This window comes from Stomoxys calcitrans, chromosome 1 (assembly GCF_963082655.1).
Source record: "Stomoxys calcitrans chromosome 1, idStoCalc2.1, whole genome shotgun sequence".
NCBI classification, from domain to species: Eukaryota; Metazoa; Arthropoda; class Insecta; order Diptera; family Muscidae; genus Stomoxys; species Stomoxys calcitrans.
In genome coordinates this window covers 101,293,073-101,320,144 of record NC_081552.1, presented here as the reverse complement: position 1 = coordinate 101,320,144, position 27,072 = coordinate 101,293,073, and the positions used below count along the sequence as shown (strand labels likewise).

The following is a 27,072-nucleotide window of genomic DNA, read 5'->3' as shown; positions in this document are numbered from 1 at the left end:
TGATGAATTAAGGGTTTTGATTATGAAATGAAAATTAAAGCTCAATTATCCCCATGGGAAATGGGCACAAAATTCGGTTGAATGTTAAGAATAAACTCACACTTATCTTCGATTGCAGAGACGTCCTGCATCATTCGTTCTTGTTGTAGCAGTTTATAGTGTTCTATCTTTCGTCTGCTTGATTCTGTTGAGTGTCAAGTCCCAGGAACTCTGCGACTACCTTATCTTAGTCGCAGAGTTCCACAGGGATCTGGGTCTGCGTCGATTGGGCCTGGCTGACCAGTTAAATAGGTGACGTGTATCGCGCGGTCCCTGATTACAATCGGGACATACATCTTGCACGTCGGCATTAATCCTTGCTCTGTAGGAGTTGAGGCTCTAGTTTGCCGGGGAAGGTCAATGGGAAGGGCAATGGGAGGCGGTCGTTCTCCAAGGACTACATTCACCCGGTTGCCATTTACCGCATCTGCTGCCGTGTCTGCATGAATGCTGTCTAGACCTGCTTGATATGCCGCTTGATCTAGAGGTTCTCTCTTGTAGCGCTGGACCTCACGCTCTAGATCATGTACATATCCCTTAAGGCTTCTGGGCGGTGAATAACTATCCATAAGATGATGATTTGTGTGGTCTCTGCGATAACAGCCAAGAAGGTATTGCTAAGACAGCATGTAGTCATGACTTCCCACGCATATAATCTTTGTCTCCTGACGAAGGTGGTCCACATGAGAACTGAGGAGACAGCTTATCGCAGTATTATTCCACTGCGTGTCACAAAGCTGTACGTTGTCAACAAGGTTTCTTTGTAAGAATTGTCAAATGTGACACCAAGTATTTTGGCACATATGATGGTCGGAATTATCACTCCGTTGACCACCACTTTCAGCTCCCTAGGCACCTCATACGCGTATGTATTGAAAAATGTGGCTGAGATTTGGTGGCAGATATCTTCAAATTTCTTGCACCGAAAAGAGGCAAGTTCGTTGAGGTAGACGTTTGACCTATCGCAGATGTCAACAATGGGTGGAGGGCCTGATGCCATGATCGTACAATCGTCTTCATATGATACGATCTCTATGCCGTCTGGAGGGGGTGGAATGGAGGATAGGTAGAGGTTAAACAGTGCCGGAGATATCACCCCACCTTGGGGAACTTCCTGTTTCACTCTACGGTGCTTCGACTTCTTATCCCTAAATTCCACAAATGACTGGCAACCACACAGATAATTCGCGACGCAGCGTTTCAGGCCTGGCTGGAGGGACGTGTTGGCAATGTCCTCAAATAATTTAGCATGGCTGACCGTGTCGAATGCCTTCGATAGGTCCAGAGGCACGAGGTCTGTCCTATTACATGGCCTGGGCTAATTGAAGCCACGGCAAATGAGTGCGGTGATGGCATGCAAAGCTGTTGTTATGCTAAGCAGCTTCGAAATCCATGTTGATGCTCGGCGAATGGTAATTCTCCTACGAGGCTCGGGAGGAGTAATGCCTCAAGCGTCTTTGCCACTGGTGAGAGAAGGGAGATCGGTCTGTACGACTCCCCCAAACTCAGTCCTTTTCAGGCTTCAGTAGCGGGATCATTCTGCCCATTTTCCAGACATCGGGAACTATAAGAGTGTTCAAAGAGAGGTTGAGAACAGTAGTAAGGTACTCAACTCCAGGTGAATCCAGATTCTTCAACATCAATGTAGAGATTCCGTCGGGGCCCAACGCCTTAGATGATTTGGCGCCACGGATGACATTCGTAACTTCGCCCACTGTAAATTCTGATGGCTGTTCATCGGCTCGGAGACCATGAATACGGCGAATAACTCTCCTCCTTGCCCTGTCACTCTCGGGATGCACAATAAATTGACGGTTGAACAACATAGTGCATCACTTCGGATCAGTCTTGGTTATTTCGACAAAAGTGATTTAACAGTAGACCACAGCTTGCCTACACCGGTGCCTAAGTTACATTGCTCCAAGTGTTGACTACCCTGTTTATTTCCAGATTCAGCTCGCTGATTCTGGGGCTATTGGGTCCATACAACGAATCCCATCATGCTCGTCTGTGAGTACCACTGCCTGCGCCGGGAAATCGGGCCGCACTTGGCTTATTCGACCGGTTGGTATGAAGCGAGCGGCTGCTGCGTTAATGATGTCTCGGAATTTCCTCTCGGCAACTAGCAAATTCGAGGGGAAGTCATTTCCCTGAAGCGGCGAGAGTACTCTCTGAACCGACCCAATCGGCCTTCTTTTAATTGATAAACATTCGGCGCTCTGAGGTTATAAAGTAGGGTGGTCGGTCGATGGTGAGAATTATAGTGAGGTGGTCTGATCCCAAAGAAATGACTTGCCAGGTCATGTCACTCAGGAGATCAAGGGATGCAAAGGAAATGGCAGGCGAGCTGCTGCACCTCCTCGTAATACTAGTGTGGGCATTCCCATTCACCGTACAAAACGTGTAGCTTTCAATATGCTCTGGCCCGCTGGTCGTTACCTAGGGGAGTATGTCACGAAATGTGATGCGAATTAAAGTATCCCAGAACGAGATGATTATGGCCAGATAGTAGCCCACTTTGTCGGCATTGTAAGCCGGCGGTATGTTCAAGTTTTATAACTCTATCTCGGCAGTACCGAACCTGAATTCTATCCCCATGCTCTCCATGTAGGGGTCACTAGCGCCAGGCGCAAGCGAGATGGGCCTATTCTGAACGGAATGGTGTATCATGAAGAGGATTAGCCTCCATCTCCATCTCGATCCCTACGTAACACATTGTATCCCTGACAACTATGCAAGCTGCAGGTATTGATCAGCTTTATCTCCTGGATCGCTGCAACCAATATGTTCTTCCGATTCATAAAATCCACAATCTCGTCGATCTTTCTACGGAGACCGTGTCAATATTGGGATGCTGCATTTACGTATATTGCCGCACGGGAGAGGTCGGGGGATCACATAGTCCGACGACAAGGACGCAGAAGACGACGACGATGACACTTGTGACTGTGACACTGCTGTCTATGTTCGCACAGCACCTTGCAACATATTCAGTGTGACTATACTCCCGTAGTGATGCAAGGCCAGAGCTAGATCGGAAATGTACCCACTCCATGCACTCTGGCAAACCGAACAGAACTAGGGCCCGAGGCTCTTCAATCCTGGCACGGACCAGAAGCGTGCGGAGGCCCTCCGGGATGTGTCTCTCCCATGACGAAAAAAGGACGAACACGTGCACTGAGGCGGCAGCCCTTGCCCATGAAGGATTCCATCGGGTCAATCCGGTTCGTACAACCGTCTGCCATGACATTGAAGCAATATTTTAACAGTGGCATGACATTGAAGCAATAATTTCGTCACTGTTTGTGTTTATCTAAAATTGAGTTTGCTGACTGTGGCATTGTCAACTTCAAAAATATATTCTTTAACTCTTTTAGTTCCCGCGTAATAATATTGGACATCATTTTAAAGTATGAAATAAATAAAAACCATTTGCTGGCTCGAGACTCGAACTCGGGACCTCTGTATTGTGACAGAAACACATGCTCTGTGCAAGCTTACAAACTTTTTCTGGCTTATTGTTATCTTAAATAATTGTCACTTCCACTGCTGATAACATTGTCTCTATAAATGGAATATGCCAAACCTAAACAAAAAAGCATGGCTATCTTTATTAGAAAAGAATTAGAAAATGTTTTGCTTTTGTGTTGTAAGCAAATATTGAAAGAAGAAAATAGTCGAAAACTCAAATAATAGTGATGTGGATGAATGCGTAGAGTCTGCTTTGTTAACGGAATGTTCTTTGTTTGCGACAAAAGGTAAAGTTTAATTTAATTTATAATTGCAATGTTTCATATTAAATTTGTCTTCTTCAAAACAGCTGAGCAATTGATAGCGTGGGGATGGGATACTGTTGGAACTGGGTTGTGTAATTAAAATATGTCCGTCAAGCTCCAATTAGATGCTTCGAAGAGTTCGGAAGGAGCGATTTTTTCCAATAATTGTACCTATCAGTTTCAATGCTCGTTAGTTCATATTTTACCAGTTGGAAGTTAAAAGTAAACTAATAGTATGTACAAATAATTTCGTCACTGTTATGAAATTATTGAGCTCTTAGTGAGCACATAATTCTTTAGCGCTATAGGAAGTTCAATATTTCCCAACTAGTGTTGAGATTCAAAATTTTTTGAGTACATGCTGGGGCTTTGTAGAGACCTGGACTACGTGAAATTTTGTCCATTTCAAAAACATACATGCAGTAAGTCTTTGTGACATACATTTGGTCACAAAGACAACTACTGGACGAGCGCAAAGGGTGACAAGCCGTCAAAAACCTTTAATGGCGAAAAGTGTAAGAAATTCAAAATGAAGAAAATATTTAATACAAATTACAAATGCATTAACGCACAATGCCGTTCTTTTACAAATCCATACAGGCTCCGATATGTCAATGGGAAAATTCGTATCTGTGCAGACTACTCTACTGGACACTATTCTATAGTAGAACCAAACCAGTACCCGTTGCCCACACCGGAAAAAAATTTGTCAGACAGTCACAACTACGTAATATTGAGTGACTTGGATTTGTCAGATTCTTAATTGCAAGTAGAAGTCGATTACAACAGCAAGGAACTGCTCACTATAAACTCGGGTTCATACAAAGTAGTCTAAGTCCCGATCAACGACTACAGCAAGTTTGCCAACAACATGCGACGTCTTCGAAAACCTCTTAACGATTTGTTGACAAAGGATCACAAATTCATCTGGACTCTTCAGTGTTAGAGATCGTTAGATGACTTCAAGCGAATTTTAACTTCGGATTTGCTTTGGACACACTACAATCCCTACCCATTCATGTGGCAGCAGATGCATCATTACACGGGGTTGGAGCAGTTATCTACCTCCCTTTTCCCGATCGTTAACTCCTGCTGAATGGAATTATTGCCAAATCGAAAAGGAAGGTCTAGACCTCATATTCGTCGCACAGCGGTTTCACAGACTGCTGTGTGGACGCAAATTTACTAAGCGCACCGACCACAAGCTGTTGTTATCAAAATTTGGTTCAAAGAAGGGGAAGGGTTCAGTATTCCAAAGTTACACAGCCAACCGTTTACAACGTTGGGCTCTTATTTTATCAGTGTATGCCATTGAAATTATGTACGCCAATACCGATAATTTTGATCACACAGACGTTTTATCTCGTCGTTGCTTCAATTGCTCTTGAGGAGGACATTCGTAGAGAGGCCGACGAAGCAGTTTCAACTTCACCTATCACTTTCAAAGCCATAGTCAATGCAACCAAATACAACATTCTTTAATCTGTTATGAAATACATATGAAAGTTCTAGAACTGTCAACGTTTGGCAATAACTCCAATAAAGATAAATCTGTGTGCATAGCCATTGACTACACGCCCTCTTGAAACAATTCACATAGACTACGCTGGACCTGTGAAAGGTAAAAATTAGCTTTTAAAAATTGATTCTTACTCAAAATAACCTGTTATTTATGAGACAACAATGAGTACTGCACACAATTTGAAAATTCCGAACAACTAGTCTCGGACAATGGAACACAGTTCTGTTCAGAACAATTCCAATCCTGGTGTGGAGAACAATGTATAGAGCATAAAAGGACAGTACTTTAACATCCCAGTTCGAATTGACAAGCCGAGTGTTTGTCGACACTTTAAAACGCGCTTTGAAAAGCAGCAATTCAAGCATTCTTGGAAGTCTACAGATCAGCTCCAAATCCAAATGCTCCAGATGGTAATACGCTCGCTGAATCATTCATCGGATGTAAAATGCGATCTACTTTAGATGCCTTCAGAAAAGCTTGCTAAAAGTCAACATGTTGTCTTGGCATAGGCGGAGCGATGAGGACTACGCCCACTAGGCCACTGGAGACTATTCTAGATATCCGACCCATTGACATACAGATTAAGTGTGAGGCAGCCACTGCGGCTATGAGACTTAAGGCGATGGAGAATGGATTGAGGATGGGAGCAGCTCATACCATCGCAGTATAATCGAAGCGACGATAGGAAACCTGGAAGCAAGGGAAGAGGTTTCCGATCCGATACCTGAGACCTTGAACCATTAACCGAGCCGAGAAAGTGGGCGACGAATGCGCATGCAACATTGTGGATCAGCGAAACGGTCGGTAGGACGGCGAAAGTCCTATGGGGGGATCCAGATCGTGAGAAGACGAGGCTATTACTGAAAGGAAGTAAGAAGGAGGTCAGTATAGCTATTGGTATCATAACGGGACACATAGGACTACGAGCTTACTTATGTAAAATCGGTGTGGCAAGTGATAGCATGTGTAGGGCATGCGGGGAAGATGATGAGACATTGGAGCATTTCCTTTGTCATTGCCCAGCTTACGCGTCTAACAGATACCGGCATTTAGGTGAAGGCACAATACCAGACATGAACCAACTTAGGAGAGTGGTATTGAAAACAATTAAGGATTTTTTAAGTAGCACGGAATTCCTAACTTAAAATTTTCTTTTTAGAAGTAACTTTATAGTTTTTAGAGCGCACAACAAGTCGATTACTAGCTTAGGTGTATGTCCATAGTGGCATGGGGCGGATTAATATCTGCAGGCTCTTTTCAACCTATATCTAATATACTTCTATTGTAAATAAAGGGCATGTATAAATATATTTAAATTTTTTATTACAAATCATTCATACTCCTATTTGTTTGAAGAAGACCATACAAAGAAAAAACAATAAATGGCATAAAAATAATAATATTTATAATGACCACATTTTTGTTATTTTACTTCTTACATACCCTTTTAATTACCCTTAGAATATCAGTTAATTTGGATATTGGTATGCAAACAAATTTGACTTCAAAATATCAGGCCGCGGCGCTGCTTGTTGTTGCCACATTCAAGTGTAGCAATAACATTTCCTCTTTGAAGATGATATAGTTCACCTGGATATGAAGTAGTCCTGGAGGCGTTGTAACAGCGTATCATGTGTAGAACCCATGTTGAATTCCTCGAGCAAAATATCAAATGGCAGTCCGGATTCTGATTCAGAAATTTCCCGCAAATCTTCTTCTATGTTGGTACGCATGCGCTCTGACTAGAATTTTTCCATCACCAACTTGTAAGAGAGTGTTGTAAATTACATTTCCTACTTTCTTTGAAAGTGAGAGGTGAAGTTGAAACTGCTTCGTCGGCCTCTTTACGAATGTCCTCCTCAAGAGCAATTGAAGCAACAATTAGATAAAACGTCTATGTGATCAAAATTATCGGTGTTGGTGTACATAATTTCAATGGCATACACTGATAAAATAAGAGCCCAACGTTGTAAACGGTTGGCTGTGTAACTTTGGAATTCTGAACCCTTCCCCTTCTTTGAACCAAATTTTGATAACAACAGCTTGTGGTCGGTGTGTTTAGTAAATTTGCGTCCACACAGCAGTCTGTAAAACCGCTGTGCGGCGAATATGAGGGCTAGACCTTCCTTTTCGATTTGGCAATAATTCCATTCAGCAGGAGTTAACGATCGGAACAAGTGAGGTAGATGACTGCTCCAACCCCGTGTAATGATGAATCTGCTGCCACATGAATGGGTAGGGATTGTAGTGTGTCCAAAGCAAATCCGAAGTTAAAATTCGCTTGAAGTCATCTAACGATTTTTAACACTGAAGAGTCCAGATGAATTTGTGATCCTTTGTCAACAAATCGTTAAGAGGTTTTCGAAGACGTCGCATGTTGTTGGCAAACTTGCTGTAGTCGTTGATCGGGACTTAGAGTGAGTTACATTTTCTGGAACCTTAAAATTTTTGATTACACTTATTTTGTTTCAAGTGCCTTCTTTGTTGGCAAATAAATTCTTTTTTAAAATTTTAATTTTTCGAATTTGAGTCTGAATCTAAAATCCTGTACTCTTTACAAAATCTGATGTAAACTGCTCAGCCAAAGACTTACTTGCGATCATGATGTCATCGATGTACCCTTTAGTAGCTTCGATGCCATAGCATATTTAATACATAATTCTTTGAAACGCACCAGGAGCAGATTTTATGTCAGGAGTCAGCCGGTTAAATTTGTATGAACCCTTATGCGAGTTTATAGTGAGCAGTTCCTTGCTGTTGTAATCGGCTTCTACTTGCAGTTAAGTCTCTGACAAACCCAAGTGACTGAATATTACATAGTTGTGACTGTCTGACAAATTTTTTTCCGGTGTGGGCAACGGGTACTGGTTTGGTTCTACTATAGAATAGTGTCCAGTAGAGTAGTCTGCACAGATACGAATTTTCCCATTGACATATCGGAGCCTGTATGGATTTGTAAAAGAACGGCATTGTGCGTTAATGCATTTGTAATTTGTATTAAATATTTTCTTCATTTTGAATTTCTTACACTTTTCGCCATTAAAGGTTTTTGACGGCTTGTCACCCTTTGCGCTCGTCCAGTAGTTGTTTTTGTGACCAAATGTATGTCACAAAGACTTACTGCATGTATGTTTTTGAAATGGACAAAATTTCACGTAGTGCAGGTCTCTACAAAGCCCCAGCATGTACTCAAAAAATTTTGAACCTCAACACTAGTTGGGAAATATTGAACTTCCTATAGCGCTTAAGAATTATGTGCTCACTAAGAGTTCAATAATTTCATAACAGTGACGAAATTATTTGTACATACTATTAGTTTACTTTTAACTTCCAACTGGTAAAATATGAACTAACGAGCATTGAAACTGAAAGGTAAAATTATTGGAAAAATCGCTCCTTCCGAACTCTTCGAAGCATCTAATTGGAGCTTGAAGGACATATTTTAATCACGCAATCCAGTTCCGACAGTCTCCCATCCCCACGCTATCAATTGCTCAGCTGTTTTGAAGAAGACAAATTTAATATGAAACATTGCAATTATAAATTAAATTAAACTTTACCTTTTGTCGCAAACAAAGAACATTCCGTTAACAAAGCAGACTCTACGCATTCATCCACATCACTATTATTTGAGTCTTCGACTATTTTCTTCTTTCAATATTTGCTTACAACACAAAAGCAAAACATTTTCTAATTCTTTTCTATTAAAGATAGCCAGGCTTTTTTGTTTAGGTTTGGCATATTCCATTTATAGACACAATGTTATCAGCAGTGGAAGTGACAATTATTTAAGATAACATTAAGCCAGAAAAAGTTTATAAGCTTGCACAGAGCATGTGTTTCTGTCACAATACAGAGGTCCCGAGTTCGAGTCTCGAGCCAGCAAAATGGTTTTTATTTATTTCATACTTTAAAATGATGTCCCATATTATTACGCGGGAGCTAAAAGAGTTAAAGAATATATTTTTGAAGTTGACAATGCCACAGTCAGCAAACTCAATTTTAGATAAACACAAACAGTGACGAAATTATTGCTTCAATGTCATGTCACTGTTAAAATATTGCTTCAATGTCATGGCAGACGGTTGTACGAACCGGATTGACACGATGGAATCCTTCATGGGCAAGGGCTGCCGCCTCAGTGCACGTGTTCGTCCTTTTTTCGTCATGGGAGAGACACATCCCGGAGGACCTTCTCCGCACGCTTCTGGTCCGTGCCAGGATTGAAGAGCCTCGGGCCCTAGTTCTGTTCGGTTTGCCAGAGTGCATGGAGTGGGTACATTTCCGATCTAGCTCTGGCCTTGCATCACTACGGGAGTATAGTCACACTGAATATGTTGCAAGGTGCTGTGCGAACATAGACAGCAGTGTCACAGTCACAAGTGTCATCGTCGTCGTCTTCTGCGTCCTCGTCGTCGGACTATGTGACCCCCCGACCTCTCCCGTGCGGCAATATACGTAAATGCAGCATCCCAGCCCCAATATTGACACGTCTCCGTAGAAAGATCGACGAGATCGTATCATATGAAGACGATTATACGATCATGGCATCATGGCACCCTCCACCCATTGTTGACATCTGCGATAGGTCAAACGTCTACCTCAACGAACTTGCCTCTTTTCGGTGCAAGAAATTTGAAGATATCTGCCACCAAACCTCAGCCACATTTTTCAATACATACACGTATGAGGTGCCTAGGGAGCTGAAAGTGGTGGTCAACGGAGTGATAATTCCGACCATCATATGTGCCAAAATACTTGGTGTCACATTTGACAATTCTTACAAAGAAACCTTGTTGACAACGTACAGCTTTGTGACACGCAGTGGAATAATACTGCGACAAGCTGTCTCCTCAGTTCTCATGTGGACCACCTTCGTCAGGAGACAAAGATTATATGCGTGGGAAGTCATGACTACATGCTGTCGTCGACGATAATATGCCTTTACCCATGCGTGGTAAAGTGCTTGCTCATTCCAAAGAAATAAGTTTAAGTAAAATTACTAACACCACCTGAGTTTTTAACTATGTGTCTCAACCATGAGTTGATATAGATGTATGTTTTGATTTCGGTCATCAAGCATTTTGAGTAAACGGATTCGTGTCTTTGTCCTTGGCTGATTTCAATTCGAGCAAAAAGACAACACATTGATCGATTTTCAATTCGTTCATTTTGAATAGCTCACATTGTAGATTTGCTTTTCCGGCGTATTCACGAACATCTTTACAACCTGCTTTTGTTAACTGCACGCACTTGTATCTTTGAGCGACTTGTGTTTTCTACGGTGTCCTCGAGCGTCATTTCCTCGGTCTTCGTCGGTAGAACGTAGTTTGCAAATCTTTCATGTACCTAATTTGACACGTTTCGCCACAAGAGACCCACTTTGTCGGGGTCTTCCAAGGAGCTTGTCTCTTTTTCAAAAAAGTGAACGAAAACGTGAACTTGTGGTTACTCTGCACGCAATTGCAAAACTTGGTTGTCCGACATTTCATTGTTTTTGATGTTAACTCCTTGATCAATTTTTAGTTCACCGTCCTCGTAGCCACTCTTTTTTTACGTTGTAATAATGACCGCTCAAGCAATTTGCGTGAGTTCACTTTTACTAATTGTACAAGAATGAGCAAAACTGAAAAGACTTCAATGTGTGTGTGTGTGTGTCTGCGTGGTTTTCTGCGCATCATTTATATGCGTTGCCAGATTCAAGTGTGGCAATAAGTGTTACCCTGCCATACATACTTACCCATTGTTGTTTGTGCGCGAATTTTTGGCAAAAAATAAATAAATGCTACCACCGCCACCTTATTCCCCTGACTTGGCCCCACGAAGAAACTCAGGAAAGGATGGGTATCTGACAAATCTAAAGCAGAAGTGCAGTTTACGGGGAAATGGCAAAAAATTCCTATTTTTTTCATACTCCTAAATAATGACCCCGGGAAAACGTATATAAAATTTTTTTTGGGGGCGCGGGTCTTTCGACTCGTCTATACAAAGGAGGCCCCTTCTTATTGAACTTAAACCTGAATAGTTAATGGCATTGTCATTGCCAATAACTCGCCTTTTCGTGTCGAGCATCAGAGGCACTCAGTATTCAAGCACAGCCTCTCACTGAGACTTTTCACGCGATTCCTCTGATTGTTCGCGGCTGCAATTGCAGATAGTCCATATGGAGCATTTCACTATCTGCATCTTGTGGATAAACATGTTAACAACACAGATCGGAGGTCAAAGTTCCAGGATTATATTTTTTAGCCATTCTTGTTTTACACGTGCTTTATGTGACAGTGGCGAGTCTTGTTTGTATGTCCATGGTCTACTACCGAAATATTTACGTGCCCACGGTTCCAAAGCAATTTACAATATATTTTCCTGATAATAACGCCAAGTTCGAAGAAAACGATTGGAGAGCAGCGATCGGCTGTCACAGCTGCCCATACAATCACTTGAGATCGAATATTACATCGGTTGGCCATTCTTAGGCTCAACATCTCGTACGCTAGTTCGGTTAATTAACACGATCATCAGTTTACGAATTGCTCAATAAGAAAATTTGTTCATAACAGAACACTCAGAAATAAACCACATTCGTGCATGCCCAGCAACTCCTTTGGTCTTTGAGTCTAACATGTTTGCTTTTTCGAAAACAATGTAATTTTGACAATTCAGGGATTGCTAAAACATTTCTGCTTAGCCCACCCTCTGAGGCCTTTCTGCGCTTACAGGCACGATACACAAACATTTTGTCCACTTTGCGGTGTTTAAGTTCGCCAACAATAATCGGTTGTTGACAAAATAAATAACAATTTTCTGGAAGTTTTTTCCCTACTCCCTTTTCCCTTATTTTAAACAAACTTCGAAAAAGGGAAATATCTCAGAAAAATTTCGGTATTCTGAATCAAAATAAAAGGTGGAATTAGACGATAAAATTTTAGTAAAAATTCCTCCAACCAAATGGAAGGGAGTTGGGATAAAAAATTATGAATTTAATTGTTTTTATAAAAAAATAATTATACCACTATTATGTACGAAAATTATTTTTCCCTTTTCGACAAAAACGAGTACAAATTTTGTTAGGTTCTCCCGGTTTAATTATGTCAAGTACCCACCATGGAGGATTTGTATAAGGTTTTCAGTTTTATTGACAATAACAAAACTAGAATTCTAGAATTGGTATATGAATATACATACAGCGGTCAAAAAAAGTATTCATCATTAGCAAAATTGATAATAAATTCACTTATTTTGGGTAATTGAAGAAAATTTAAAGTAAACAAATAATGCAGTTTTATGCAATAGTTTATTTTTCGTAATATGTTTTAAAATAAATTCAAAAAATAAATTTAATTAGCGCAAAAAATGCAATTTTATATAATAACACCAAAAACAGAACAAAAAAAGTATTCATCATTGATGTGCTATCATCAAAGTCAAATTCAAATATTATTTGGGAATCCCCCTTTTCTGTTTTATTTAGTAAAGGAGGCTTTGCCCTTGACAGCAAATATTTAATTTCATTGAAAATATAGTTTTTGTCAAAATGGGTCGTAAGCAAAACGAGGTTTCTGATGAGGTAAAAGTTTTGATAATAAAACACCACAGGAATGGTTTAACTCAAAAAACTATCAGTGAAATATTAAATAGACCACGATCTACTATACAATCCATCATCAGAAAGTGGACAGAAACGAAAACTGTTGACAATAAACCAAGATCTGGTCGACCAAAAGCACTTTCAGTTGGAGATGTGCGTTGGCTAGTGCGGCAAGTTCAGAAAACTCCGAAGACAAATGCGACCATTCTTCGTAAAAACACTATGGAATATTTAGGGAAGGAAGTTACTACACAAACAATTCGAAATACACTCAAAAGGCATAGTTACAGAGGAAGAACTGCACGTAAGAAGCCCTTTATAAATAAAATAAACCGAGTGAAAAGGCTAAACTTCGCAAAAATGTATGTAAAACAGCCCGAATCATTTTGGAAAACAGTCATTTTTGCAGACGAGAGCAAGTTTAATCTTTTTGGGTGCGATGGAAAGGTCATAGTGTACAGAAAACCAAATACAGAGCTTGAAGAACGAAACACAGTTGCTACTGTAAAACATGGTGGAGGTGGTTTAATGGTTTGGGGTGTATGGCGGCTTCAGGAGCGGGAAATCTTGAAATTATTAATGGAGTAATGGATCATATGTAAGTATTACATTGACATTTTAAAGAGGAATTTAAAAGATAGTGCTGTAAAACTTGGGCTTGGTAATAACTTTCAATATTATCAAGATAATGACCCCAAACATTCTGCTTTAAATACCAAGATGTGGATGCTGTATAACTGCCCAAAGTCATTAAAACTCCTCCTCAAAGTCCCGACTTGAACCCAATTGAACATCTTTGGGAACATCTCGAACGCAAATTGAGAACGCGCAATTTTTGCTAAAACATTTCTGCTTAGCCCACCCTCTGACATTTTGGACATTTTGTCCACTTTGCGGTGTTTAAGTTCGCCAACAATAATCGGTTGTTGACAAAATAAATAACAATTTTCTGGAAGTTTTTTCCCTACTCCCTTTTCCCTTATTTTAAACAAACTTCGAAAAAGGGAAATATCTCAGAAAAATTTCGGTATTCTGAATCAAAATAAAAGGTGGAATTAGACGATAAAATTTTAGTAAAAATTCCTCCAACCAAATGGAAGGGAGTTGGGATAAAAAATTATGAATTTAATTGTTTTTATAAAAAAATAATTATACCACTATTATGTACGAAAATTATTTTTCCCTTTTCGTCAAAAACGAGTACAAATTTTGTTAGTTCTCCCGGTTTAATTATGTCAAGTACCCACCATGGAGGATTTGTATAAGGTTTTCAGTTTTATTGACAATAACAAAACTAGAATTCTAGAATTGGTATACATATGAATATACATATTTAGGTTTCAAAATATGTGGTTCATATTTTAATATTTTTAGACCCATATGTGTAAAGAGTGGTCGCTAAGTGATACACCGTTCAGAGTCGGATACCAAAAGGAGACCCCTTATCATTTAACATAAAGTAGAAGCGGGCAGCACTTAATAAAATGCTAGAAGTCCTCTGCCTGTTCCTTAATGAAATGTTCGTGGGGAAATTTGCAACATTGCACTTCACATCATCATTTATTCAAAAATACTTGGCGCGTCATTTAGTAACATTTACTCCACAGGAGTAGGAATAAATCCATAAGTCGCTTCTCGGCAGCACTATGTCCAGCAGCCGTTCCAATCAACAAGAAAAGCGGCCGCCGCCCGGAAATGTTGATTAGATCTTTAAGTTCTAGCTCCATAAAAGTAGGCATTTAGATAAAGCGGCGTATGAGGCACCCCACGGCAGCATTCATAACGACGAAGGAGTAGCAAACCTCTATGAAAATGCAATTTTTTCGCATGAACATTCCACTAAGGAACAGGTGCAAACTTCCCACAAATCAATGAGTGCAGACCGAGTATAAGCTCAATAATAACGGACCTCCTTTTTTAAGCCAAATCCGAACGGCGTGCCGCAGTGCGACACCTCTTTAGAGAAAATTTTTTACATGGCATGTTACCTCACAAATGTTGCCAGCATTTTTTTAAAATTTTTTCTGACGAAAAATTTTTTTCGTACCAAGGCCTTCAGCGTCATATGCGGACATACTAACCTCTGCGCTACGGTGGCGTCCAAGCCAAACCTCTATACTACTCACTAAAGTTGTTCTGCCCAAGAACAACACAAAAATATCGTGACAATACAAATACAAAAATTAAAACAAACATTACAAAAACAACACTAAACATGTTTTTAACAACCTTAAAAACTTCTGTTTGCTTATCTTTCCATGCTATATTCTGTTTTCCAACAAATAATAGTCAAATGTTTAGCCAAAATAAAACAGCTGAAACAAAATAGCTGCTTTCAAAAATTCGGAATTTCGTCTCAAAAATTTTTCCTCCCCATTCAATCAGAATAGGAGGATTTTATTCGAGGGAGAAATTAATTAAAATTAAAAAACTACCTGGAAATAAACTCCCAGGTAGTTTTTAGAATTGGGCTGATAATGAAGCTGTTATTTATAGTTTGACAGATATACCAGTGTGAACGCGGTAACACTTCGTACCAGCTACCCTGTATTGATTTCGCGCAGTGTATGTACAGTTAAACGGCAAATGTAGGGTATTATATAGACGTCACCGCTCGACTTGGCTGACTTATTTTCGCTTCACACAATGGACATTTTTGGTCTGCATTGGTTTAAAATATGACGTTGGGTTTAGTAGGTATGCCCTAGTTTTAGCCAGATACATTTTTCAACTGATGACCTCGAACTCCTAGAGGAATAATTTTTAACCAATAAATTTAGGAAAAAATTTAAACATTTTGCAGAAGAAAAAAAGGCCTCAGGTAATATTGTATTGGTTGTATTACAACGATACAAACTCAATGTACCATTTTCTTAGCCCGGCACGGGATAACTATGAGCATTACACAGGCTGGAACTTTGAGCTTCATTTTGTGTGGTGTTCTTAGCTGGGAGCTATCGGGCGCGTCCACAGGTTGCGTATAGTGGAATGCTCCATACGGAGTAGCTGCAACTGCAGTCGCGGACAATCAGCGGTACACAGAAAAAATGAAAAACTATGTTCATTTAAGAAATCTGTAAAGAGTATTATATACAATAAAATTTATATACATACATATTTAAAATTAATCCTAATAAATACCAATCGTAGCATTTTGCGTAGAATACCACGATATCTAGATTCCATCCTTAGCGCCCAAGTCAATATAATCTATATATGGATAATAAAATATTAAAATAAGATAGTATTAATAAAATGTATTGATAAATGCCATGTTTACATTCTTCAATGTCCTCCAACTTGTTGCGTTGCGTTGGATAAATGCCAAATCCATTATATTTGTTCACATACGGCATTTTTCTGCATAACACTATTTCTGTCAAAATTTTTTATAATAAATTTTTTCAACTTTAAAGTTACAACAAAACAAATTACATTTTATGTAGAGATAAAATCCACACTTCTAATTTTCTTGGTATTTTTTTTTTTGTCAACTCACGCCACTTTGTGTCTGTATATGATAGAAGGGAGGCATATATTTGACTCATACGCATTTCTTTTCGCATTGCATATGTGTTAAAAGGAACACAATATAATCTTGGTCAATATACAATTTATGCTATAAAATAACATTTTAATTCGTACAATTAAAAATAGGTTCGACGTATGCCATATTTTCCAATCACTTGCCATGATACACAAAATATCGAATTGCTATATCAAATACCGAATTTCTATAAGTCAATGCCATGTTTAATCGGTCAAATTTAGCTCTATATATTTATATATAAAATGTCGCGAACGTGAAATAAAATGTTCACCGAACTCACCTCTAAATAAGTTCATTGTTACGCGTGCCGTGTGGCATGTGGTACCGTCTTCTTGAAACAACATGTCATGCAAGTCAACCTCTTGCATTGTGAGCAAAAACAAAAAGTATATATCGTCTTAGGATAGCACTCATCATTCACAGTTACGTTACGATTCGCATCATCTTTGAAGAAGTACGGTCCAATGATGCCACCAGCCGATAAACCGCACCAAACTGTGACTTTTTCTGGATGCATTGGTAGCTCTTGCAATGCTTCTGGCTGATCTTCACTTCAAAACCGACAATTCTGCTTATTTTCGTACCAAAAATGAGCTTCGTCGTCCAGGAAGAAGAAGCGCGCGATGAACTTTCTTAACAGAGCACGCAATTTTATAATAAAATTCAATAATTTGCAAGAGTTGTTAGTTTGTAAGACGATTCATGATTAAATTAAAGACTAAACTGAAGATGTTTGACAGTTAAACAATTTTTAATTTTTTTTAATTTAGAATTATAAAAAAAATTGATATGGTCAGATCCCAATATATCTCGGATAAGATATAGTTGGATCTAATTAGATCCTAATGGATCTGCCATATCCAACTATATATAATTATATCTGATGCTATGTATGTATAACTATATCTGGTAGTAGATATAATTGAATATCGGGCCAGATATTTATTTTATCTGCTATATATAATTATATCCAAAGAGATATGCTATATATAATTATATCTGGCCTTGGAGATAATTATATCCGACCTTAGATATAATTATCTCTTGGGCAATATATGTGTATATCTTGCACTACAAATAACTGAATTTAAGTTATATAGCAAATAATATATTTACATTAGTAATCCTGAAGTATTACGCATTTTACTAACAAAGTTTCCAATTCTCAAAACGTGAGATATTTTGTAATTTTTGTTTGTAATTTGATCAATATTTGATTTTTGGAGTTAAAAATTGGTAATATGTGATCTATGGGAGTTTTATTTTCTAAATGTAATATGTTTACAGAATATAAAATATTAAGATGATTGTTCATTGTTTCTTGTCCAAAGTTTTCTTTTTTTGCTGTTTGCTAAAAATTCATTATGCGATTCAAAATGGAAAGCAGATATTGCCCATAAAAGACCCCAGCGCCTGACGTATACACACACAATTGTGTTCAAATCAATTCCCGAAATTTTATAACAATAAATTGTTTAATTGAAGCTGCAATATTTTGAAAATTTTAATTAAATAAATTAATATTCCGTCGTGTGTGAATACAGTTTAATAAAAACCGGATTGCTTCAAAGTCCTGCTACTGGTTTTGATTTCCCCTAAAGTCGATGTATGCAGCAAAATAGTCGAAGTGATGAACATATATGTAATTATTGTGTTTACTGTTAATCAAACATTCCAAATTTTTAGAATGAAGATATGCTTTTACGTTGCAATAAAATAAAGTTTATTTGTGTTATACTAAAGATATTGTAACTTGCGTGCATTCACTAATACAACTTGTACCACTACCATGGCAGCCGCTTGTACGTAACGGATTGACCCGATGGAGTTCTTCATCGGGAAGGGCTGCCGCCTCAGTGTATAACACACTGCTACAACAACAACTAATTGTACAAGAATGAGCAAAACTAAAAAGACTTCATTGTGTGTGTGTATATGCGCGGCCTTTCTGTGCATCACTTATATGCGTTGCCAGATTCGTACGCTGCTTGTTGATGCCAAACCAAGTGAGGCAATAACGGTTACCCTAACAGAAGATAAAAGTAAAGTAAAGTAAACTGTACCCGGCCCGCTCTGCTGCGCCCTCATTAGCACCACGCGAAAAAGAAGTTTCTTAATTACTACCATATGTATCTCCCTAGTACAATATCTTTATCTACTACCAAATTCCTTTTATTGAACGCCATATACCCATGACTGACAAATATTCACATTTTGGGAGGTGTTTTGAGGGGTAGGCAACCTTCTATCGCTTGAACCTTATTTTTAATACCATATTTGTAATCTACTCCCGAAAGCCTTTTGAGCCCCATATTGTCATGATGGCCTTATATGTCCACTTGGGACGGATTTGGTTTTGGGACGCCCCCCTTGGTAATTATACCCATTTTTTAATAATGATAATTCTACTCGTACTCTACTCTCGAATAACTTTCAGTGGAGTCCCATATGGTCTCGATCGGTCCACTTTTAATTTTGGTCGGTTTTGGGCTTGGGACCGCTCCATAGATACTTGAATCAAATTTTTAATATCATATTCATACTCTACTTTCGAATACCTGTCATTGAGGTCGTATATTGTACCACTTTTTATTTTGGGCATTATTCTTGGGGCGACGCCCTAATTACTTGGATCTAATTTTTGACACCATATTCCTATTCTACTGTATTGTATTATCCCGATCGGTCCACTTTGATTTTTGGGGGTGGTTTTTGGCTTTGCACGGCTCGCTAGATACTTCGACCCAATTTTAAATATCATATTCATAATTAACTTCAAAATACCGTTTGTTTGAGTCCCATATTGTCCTGATGGGTCCACTTTTGGTTTTGGGCGCAACTTTTGGGCCTGAGTGGCCTCTACTTTTAAATACCTTTCATTAAATACCTTTCATTTGAAATCATACCTTTTGTTCAGGCTAAATCGCTGAATTGGAAATTGCTTAGGAGTAAGCTGGAGCAGATACGACCTGGATCAAAAAAAATCGCTCTTGAGCCAAGGCAAACCAATAGAATCCAAATTTCGATTGGTTTGCAACTCAATTATTAAAGATCCCAACGAAATAGAAAACAAGAACAAGAAAATAAAACACACGGAATTACAAATATGGAACCAAGATGTGGATTTATTTTCTTATGGATGAGATCTTACCAGTACGGTGTGGACTGTTGTGCAGGTAAAAAAGGAATAGGCAGATTTGCGGAAATTGCAATCGCAATATGGCCGTTTCGTGGGGCAGGCGAACAAAAGAAAGGCAAGAAAGTAATCAGATACTTTCTTGCAACTAAAGACGTATTTACACTATAATCTAAGTGAGAAAAATTTGGGGATTTTTAGATTCCCAATTGGGATCATATTTACGGCTTTGACGTAAACATTCTGCCCGCCTTGCAGTATTACTGCAACGAAAAGGAATGAATCCATATTGCAAATGCTTAAATATGTTTTTTTTTTTTTTTTTTGTAAGTTTAGTTTAGAAGTAACTAATTCTATTAATCTTTCTTAGAGAATGAAAGGAATTCAAAATTTTGATAACTATTTGACTTCATTATACATTATACTCAAGTTGATAAAATTATTCAATATTCAATTCAATAAGATTCACATAAAAATTCATTATGCAGCAAATTTCTCTAATATCTAAGTAGTAAAAGTACCATACAAGATAATTCCAAATGAGGTATTTTGTGCGGTAGGTAGACCTGCTTTAACAAATATCCCATCTAAGATGATGCGGGAATAAACATCGACCCCTATTATCAGGTCTATGGATGATGATTTATAGAATTTCCTGTCTGCCAGAATTAAGTTCTGGAAATGGGATTGGATGGATTCAGAAAGGGACTTCTTAGGAGTAATTGTATTGATGCGATTGTTGACTTTCAGCGTGGTCTGGATTTTGAAGTTTGGATCGACACATGACCATAAAATAACTGGACAAATTCTTTCTCCATCCATTTCCAAGGTCGTCAAATTTAATTTGTCAACGAACTTTTTTGAAACCCAGCTCATTCGGGAAGCCGTGTCTAGCAAACAACGTGCCAGGCGTTTTCCTTCTTTTGTTTCAATTTTTACAAGTGCCGTAGGGAGCAATGTTGCTGCATTTTGATGAAGGATAGCGCACAATGATGTGGAAGCAGAACTATCAGTTTGCGTGGAGTGGGCCTCATTATTAGTTATTGTTTCCGATGGTGTGGACTTCTTTGATCGATTTCCAACTGATGATTGATGAGCTAATTTATGCTGACTCTTTTTTGCAGAAAAAAATGACATTCCCTTACGTAGTCGAGGATTTACGTGTAGAAGGGAATGGTGCTTTTCATGACAATGCATGCAGCCAGTCCTTGTAAAGCACGATCCTTGGGAATGGGAGTGGGCTAGGCAATTAGGACAGTACCCATATTTCTTAACAGCTTCAAGTCTTTCCGAGATATTCATGTTGTTGAACTTTCTGCAGTTTCGAAGTCCGTGGGGTTTCCGGCATAATCTGCAAACGAAGTTCATATGTTGCTTGGGCTTTGCGAGGGAATTCATCTTGCTGTAAAGGAAAAAATATTTAGAAATTGGGATTCACAGGAAAAATAACTTAAAATACGAATAAAGAGGACTAGGAAAGGGATTTGGATAAATTTCAGTAGAGTTTAAGAGGATTCATCCGAAATCACGACAAGTTTCGTGATTGGCCTTGTAATTGTGCCCCTTTGTGTTAGTACTTCAGCAACTCTAACACGTTTATCGTCACCACGGTGAACTTTGATAATTCTGCCGAGTCGCCAGCTATTAGGGGGTAGGTTTTCTTCCTTGACAACAACAAGCATTTCTTCCTTCAAATTCTCTTCAGGTTTTTTCCACTTTGTACGCTTTTGCAATTCCTTAAGATATTCGTTTTTCCATCTGGAACAGAAGTGTTGATGAAGAGTTTTTATTCGTTGCCAACGATTCTGGATGGAAATGGGTGTTTGGCTAACTTCTGGTTCTAGAGGAGCCAATATAGGGGATCCAATTAGGAAATGACCCGGTGTCAATGCTGTCAAATCTGATGGACTTTGCGAATTGGGAGAGATTGGCCTGGAATTAAGGCATGCTTCTATTTTGGATAATAATGTCTGGAATTCTTCAAAAGTAAATTTTTGGAGACCAATAGTTTTCTTGAAGTGTTGCTTGAAGCTTTTGACCCCCGCTTCCCATAGTCCTCCCATATGGGGCGCTCCGGGCGGAATAAAATGCCAGGTCAAATTCTGATGTGAATAGTTCGCAGTTACCGCTTTCTGGGATGTCTGGATAAATTCCTTTGCAATTATTTTGGATGCACCGACAAAAGTTGTCCCATTATCGGAATGTATATGAAGTGGACAACCTCGTCGGGATATAAAGCGACTAAAGGCAGCAAGGAAACATGATGTGGATAAATCAGAGGTCGTCTCCAAATGTATCGCCTTAGTGGAAAAACAGACGAATACACAGACGTAAGCTTTAGACATTCGGCAGAACCTCCCTGCGTAACTTTTCATCTCAAAAGGGCCGGCGAAATCAAGTCCTGTATGAGTAAAAGGGCGAGAAACTTCGCAGCGTTCAGGAGGCAACGCGGCCATTAATTGTTGTTGGCATTTTTTCTTGTAAATAATACAAGTTTTACAGCGGTTGATAGTAGTTTTGATAAGGTTTTGCACCTTAGGAATCCAATATTGAGTTCTTACCAGACGAAGTACAAGTTGATTTCCACCATGTAAACTGATCTGATGAATGAAGAGGATAAGAAGTCGTGAATATTGACAGCTGTACGGAAGAAGAATTGGATGTCTCTCATTGTAGGATAGCATTGGAGACAATTCTAATCTTCCACAAATACGCATAATCCCTTCTGCATCAATAAATGGATTTAAGGATAAAAGTGAACTCGTGGATGAAATGGGCTTTTTGGAATTAAGCGCCATATACTCGTTCGGATAAAAGGCTTTTTGGCAGATGGATACAAGAGTTTTTCGGATATAAAGGATTTCAGAATTGGTAATTATTTTGTCGGGTCGGTGGTAGTTGGATCGAAATTTTGGATGAGTGTTGAAATAAAATCGGTATATGTACGCAACAACTCGAAGAGCTCTTGAAAAGGAAGAGAATCGGTCCAATATGTCTTCAAAATTTTGGAAATAACTAAAGTGGACTTTTATTGGCTTTTTCTCCAAATCTGTTTCTTCGGCTGTATCAATAAAACTTTTAGGCCAATATTTCGATGACTTCGATAACCACATCGGTCCATTCCACCAAAGTTTATTGCTTATCAAATCGTCCGGATAAGCACCTCGGCTCGCTAAATCCGCTGGATTGCTTTCAGAATCCACATGTGACCATTTGGAAGGGTCCACCACTTGCGTTATCTTTGAAACCCTGTTTGCCACAAACGTGTTCCAACAACAAGGAGGTTTTGCCAGCCACGACAAGACAATTGTAGAGTCCGTCCAACAAAACAAGGAAAACTTTTGTACATCAAACTGTGGGATTAAGTTGTCGACCATCTCAGCCAATAGTGTGGCTCCACAAAGCTCTAACCTTGGAATCGATAGAGTTTTTAGTGGGGCCACTTTGGTCTTGGAACTTATCAAATGGGCTGATATTGAATTTGGATAAATGACACGAACATAAATAGCCGCAGCATAAGCCTTTTCTGAGGCATCTGAAAACCCATGAAATTCAATGGTGCCACCAGGGGAATAGTCTACCCATCTTGGAATTTTAATATGACCTATTCGGGAGTACTTGGACTGAAACGCCTTCCACATGGATAGAGGTTCTGAAGAAATTATTTCATCCCATTCAACGTGGTCCATCCATATTCTTTGCATTATAATCTTAGCAATTATGATGATGGGTGACAACCAGCCAGCTGGATCGAACAATTTGGATATCTGAGAAAGGACTTCTCTTTTTGTATAGGAACAATCGGTTGGAAATTGAGTAGTAGCAAAGAAAAATTCATCAGAGTGGGCGTTCCAATGGATGCCCAGTGTCTTGGCAGAGCTGCGATCTTCAAATTCCAATAAATCCCCACATAACAGATGATCGGAGGGGAGTCCCTCTAGTATACATTTGACATTGGAAATCCATTTGCGCATCTCAAACCCTGCTGAATTGAGGGCTTGGATCAATTCATCTCTAGTATCAATTGCCATTTGAATAGAGTGGGCACCTACTAATGCATCATCCACATACATACATTCCTTTAGTATGCGACTAGCCAAAGGATATTGGTTATGAACGTCATCCGCCAATTGGACCATGGTGCGGATGGCTAAGTATGGGGCGCAATTTAGTCCAAACGTGACAGTCTTCAATTCAAATTCTCTAAATGGATCATTCTGGCATTTTCGAAACAATATACGTTGAAATGGAGTATGAGATGGATTGACAAGGATTTGTCTGTACATCTTTTGTATATCTCCATTGAGGACAAATCTATAAAAACGCCACTTGAGGATTAGAACGGTTAGGTCGTTTTGTAATACAGGACCTGTATAAAGGATATCGTTCAAGCTTACGCCGTTGGATGAAGGAGAGGATGCATTGAACACTACCCGAACTTTAGTAGTTGTTCTTTCTGGTTTTATTACCGCATGATGGGGTAAAAAGTAAGACGTTCCTGGAACTGAGGAACCAGGAGTTTCGACATGGAACATATGATTTAGTGTGAGATACTCCAACAATGTGTTATCATATTCCTTCTTCAACTCGGCGTGTCGCAGTAGACGCGCTTCATTACGAAAGAACTGAGCCATTGCGTTAGATCTGGAATGACCAAGGCATATGCCATCTGGATATGTGACTTTGAATGGTAACGAAACCACGTATCGTCCTTCATCATTCCTTAGAGTTGTTTTCCGATACAACGCCTCACAAAATCTGTCGTCTTGTGACGGAAACCGTTTCTGTGGAACATTCTCCACCTCCCAAAACCTTGAAATCTCCTTATCTAAGGAAATTTCACAAAAAAATGAGACCTGGGTAGAGAAGGATGAAAGCATTCTTGGAGAAATGGGCCCGGTAAGGATCCAGCCAAAGACAGTCTCCTGGGCCATGAGCGAACCGCAGATATTGTGCTGATTTCTGGACAACATGACTGAAGGGAAAACATCTGCTCCAAGAAGAAGGTCGACCTTAGCGCTCTCAAAAAATCTGGGATCAGCTAGTGGGAGGGGTGGTAGATCAGATAAAGATCGTATATCTATCGTGCCAGAAGGAAGATTGTTGGATAGATGTGGAACTACAAGTGCAGAGACAACAAGCTCAAAATCTTTATTCATCTCTGAACCTATAACAAACCTACATTCCTTCTGCACTGCCGCTGAAATAGAATTATTCAGCCCGGAAATAGTAGCAGAAATGCGCTTGGTCGGAAGTTTGAGCAAATTAGAAAGTTTTTCTGAAATGAAAGTGCCCTCGGATCCAGAATCAAGAAGTGCACGAGCTCTGTAGACTACACCAGAAAGAATTATTCTTATCATAGCCGTCCCTAACAAGACGCCTTTAGAATTGGATGCAAAACATGTCTGGACGACACTGTTTGCAGTATTAGTGGACTGTAAATTGGATGTAGAAGGCTGGGGTACAACGGGAGGAGGAAGGGCATCACCTCTTGGTGACTGGTTGGTACCAAATGACACCGAATCAGGACCCTTCCGTTGTTCAGTTTCCCTATGCAGCAAAGTATTATGGCGTTTGCTACATTTGTAGCAAGAGTGCTTACTTTTGCACTCCTTGACAGCATGAGCGCCGGAGAAACAGTTCAAGCACAAATTATGCTTCTTAATTTCAGCCAATCTCTTGTCATGATTCATATTAAGAAATTTCGGACATTTTCTAATGACATGGACTTCCTTTGGACAAAGCTTACAAGTGGCCTGATTAACCTGAGCCTGAAACGCCCGTACCTTGTCAGACTTGGCCTTAAAGTTGTTATGTCCCTTGGATTTATGATTAGAAGAGTTCGGCTCCTTAGAACCTTTGATTTCGGAAACTGACTCAAGCGTCCTATGGCGATTGGTCAGGAAATCATCAAAATCAGACCACTTTGGAATGCTGGTCTTATCGCTTAGGGTCTGCTCCCAAAGCGTCAAAGTGGAATCGGGGAGACAATTCGAGCATAGGAAGATAAAAATTGGATTCCAACTTTCCGTATCGATCTCATGACTTCCTAGAGTGGATATACAGGAGTTGATATCCCTTTGCAACTGCTTGAGTGAATTCGCTGATTCCGTATGGATGGCAGAAAGACTGAAGAGTGTCTTCAATTGTTCATTGATCAGAACCCGTTTATTGTCATAACGTGCACATAGATTCTTCCAAGCTGTTTGGAAACCCTCATTCGTAAGGGGACTTTTAGCCACAATTTCATGTGCTTCACCTTTCGTCTTCTGGGACAAATGAAACAGTTTCTCAACTGGGCTTAATCTGGGGTTCCTCACACAAATCGCAGTGAATATGTCCCGGAAAGTCGGCCAGGATTTGAAGTCACCTTGGAAAACGTTCAATTCGATTGGAGGCAAATTGAAACTTTGACTGGAATCCATATTCGAACTTGAAACTGTCTGAATGGATTCGGTCAGTTTGGAAACACAGCGACAGTACGTGCAGTAAGAATTTTTGTATTTCTCCTTGACTGACTCAAGATCCTGAGCGGCTCCGCCACCATCCGACTTCTCAATAGCCATATCGGCGAGGCATTTCTCATATGTCAGCTTCAATCGAGACCAAAGGGACTTAGCCTCGTCCCTATGGGTCTCTATCAGACAAATCGACGTCACAGGTAACTCATTGCCGTTTAGTGCAGCCTCAAACTCAACCAAGTTATCGGCCAAACGAATAAATTTCTCTAAGGACATCTTGTTCCTCTGGAAATTCTAGGTAAAAAGATAGAAATGTCCTGACAATCTCCAAAACCGAGCAAAAAGGAAGGAAAATCTGATTTTTCGATTGAAAGGATCGTCTAGAAAGGTGCGGCCGAAAATGAAAATAAATTCATGTACAAAATACCGCAGAAAATCCAATTCAAAGAACGCTGTGATATGAATTAAATGGATTCGGATAAAAGGAAAGTAAATGCTATGCCGAAATCTGATACCATACAGTACCAATAAGCTAAGGGTAAAATTCTATCGGAAAAACAACATAACGGCAAAAAATTACAAATTTCCAAGACCAATTTCGCACTTAAAAACTCAAGCAAACAATTATACCAACTCAATAGTGGTCAGACAAATCTCGTACAAAAAAAACCGAATTACTAAAGTTATTCTAGCTTCGTAGAAAATTCAATATTCACAATAAGAGGTCTAGCCAGCATTTAGACATAGCCACAGCAACCTGGTAACTCTACTTTAACAAGTATCTTTCTGATAGTGATAAAGAAAAAAGATACAAATGTTAAAAGTTAGGATATATATGTGTGTATGTCACAAGATCCCCACACTTGACTGGAAACCTCAAAAACATATGATTGCCAATGGCCGAGCAAATAGGTCAATGAACTCTTGTGTGATGGAAGATTTTGGAAATGTTGGAAGTTTGTTTACATTCTTCCTCTTCCTATTATCAATTGCTCTCGTG

At 39.3% G+C, this 27,072-nt stretch overlaps 1 protein-coding gene and 1 long non-coding RNA gene across 4 annotated transcripts in view; one reads left to right on the top strand and one right to left on the bottom strand.

Moving 5' to 3' along the window:
- The window catches only part of LOC106089903 (delta-1-pyrroline-5-carboxylate dehydrogenase, mitochondrial), a 106,275-nt gene that overhangs the window by 7,062 nt on the left and 72,141 nt on the right, over positions 1-27,072 (top strand). The gene's annotated exons all lie outside the window — the stretch shown is intronic.
- On the bottom strand, positions 6,644-9,131 carry LOC131995159 (uncharacterized). Its single transcript, XR_009397218.1, has 3 exons — positions 8,898-9,131; positions 8,366-8,835; positions 6,644-8,280 (listed from the first exon to the last, which is right to left on the bottom strand). It is a non-coding gene; the product is annotated as an uncharacterized LOC131995159 (long non-coding RNA).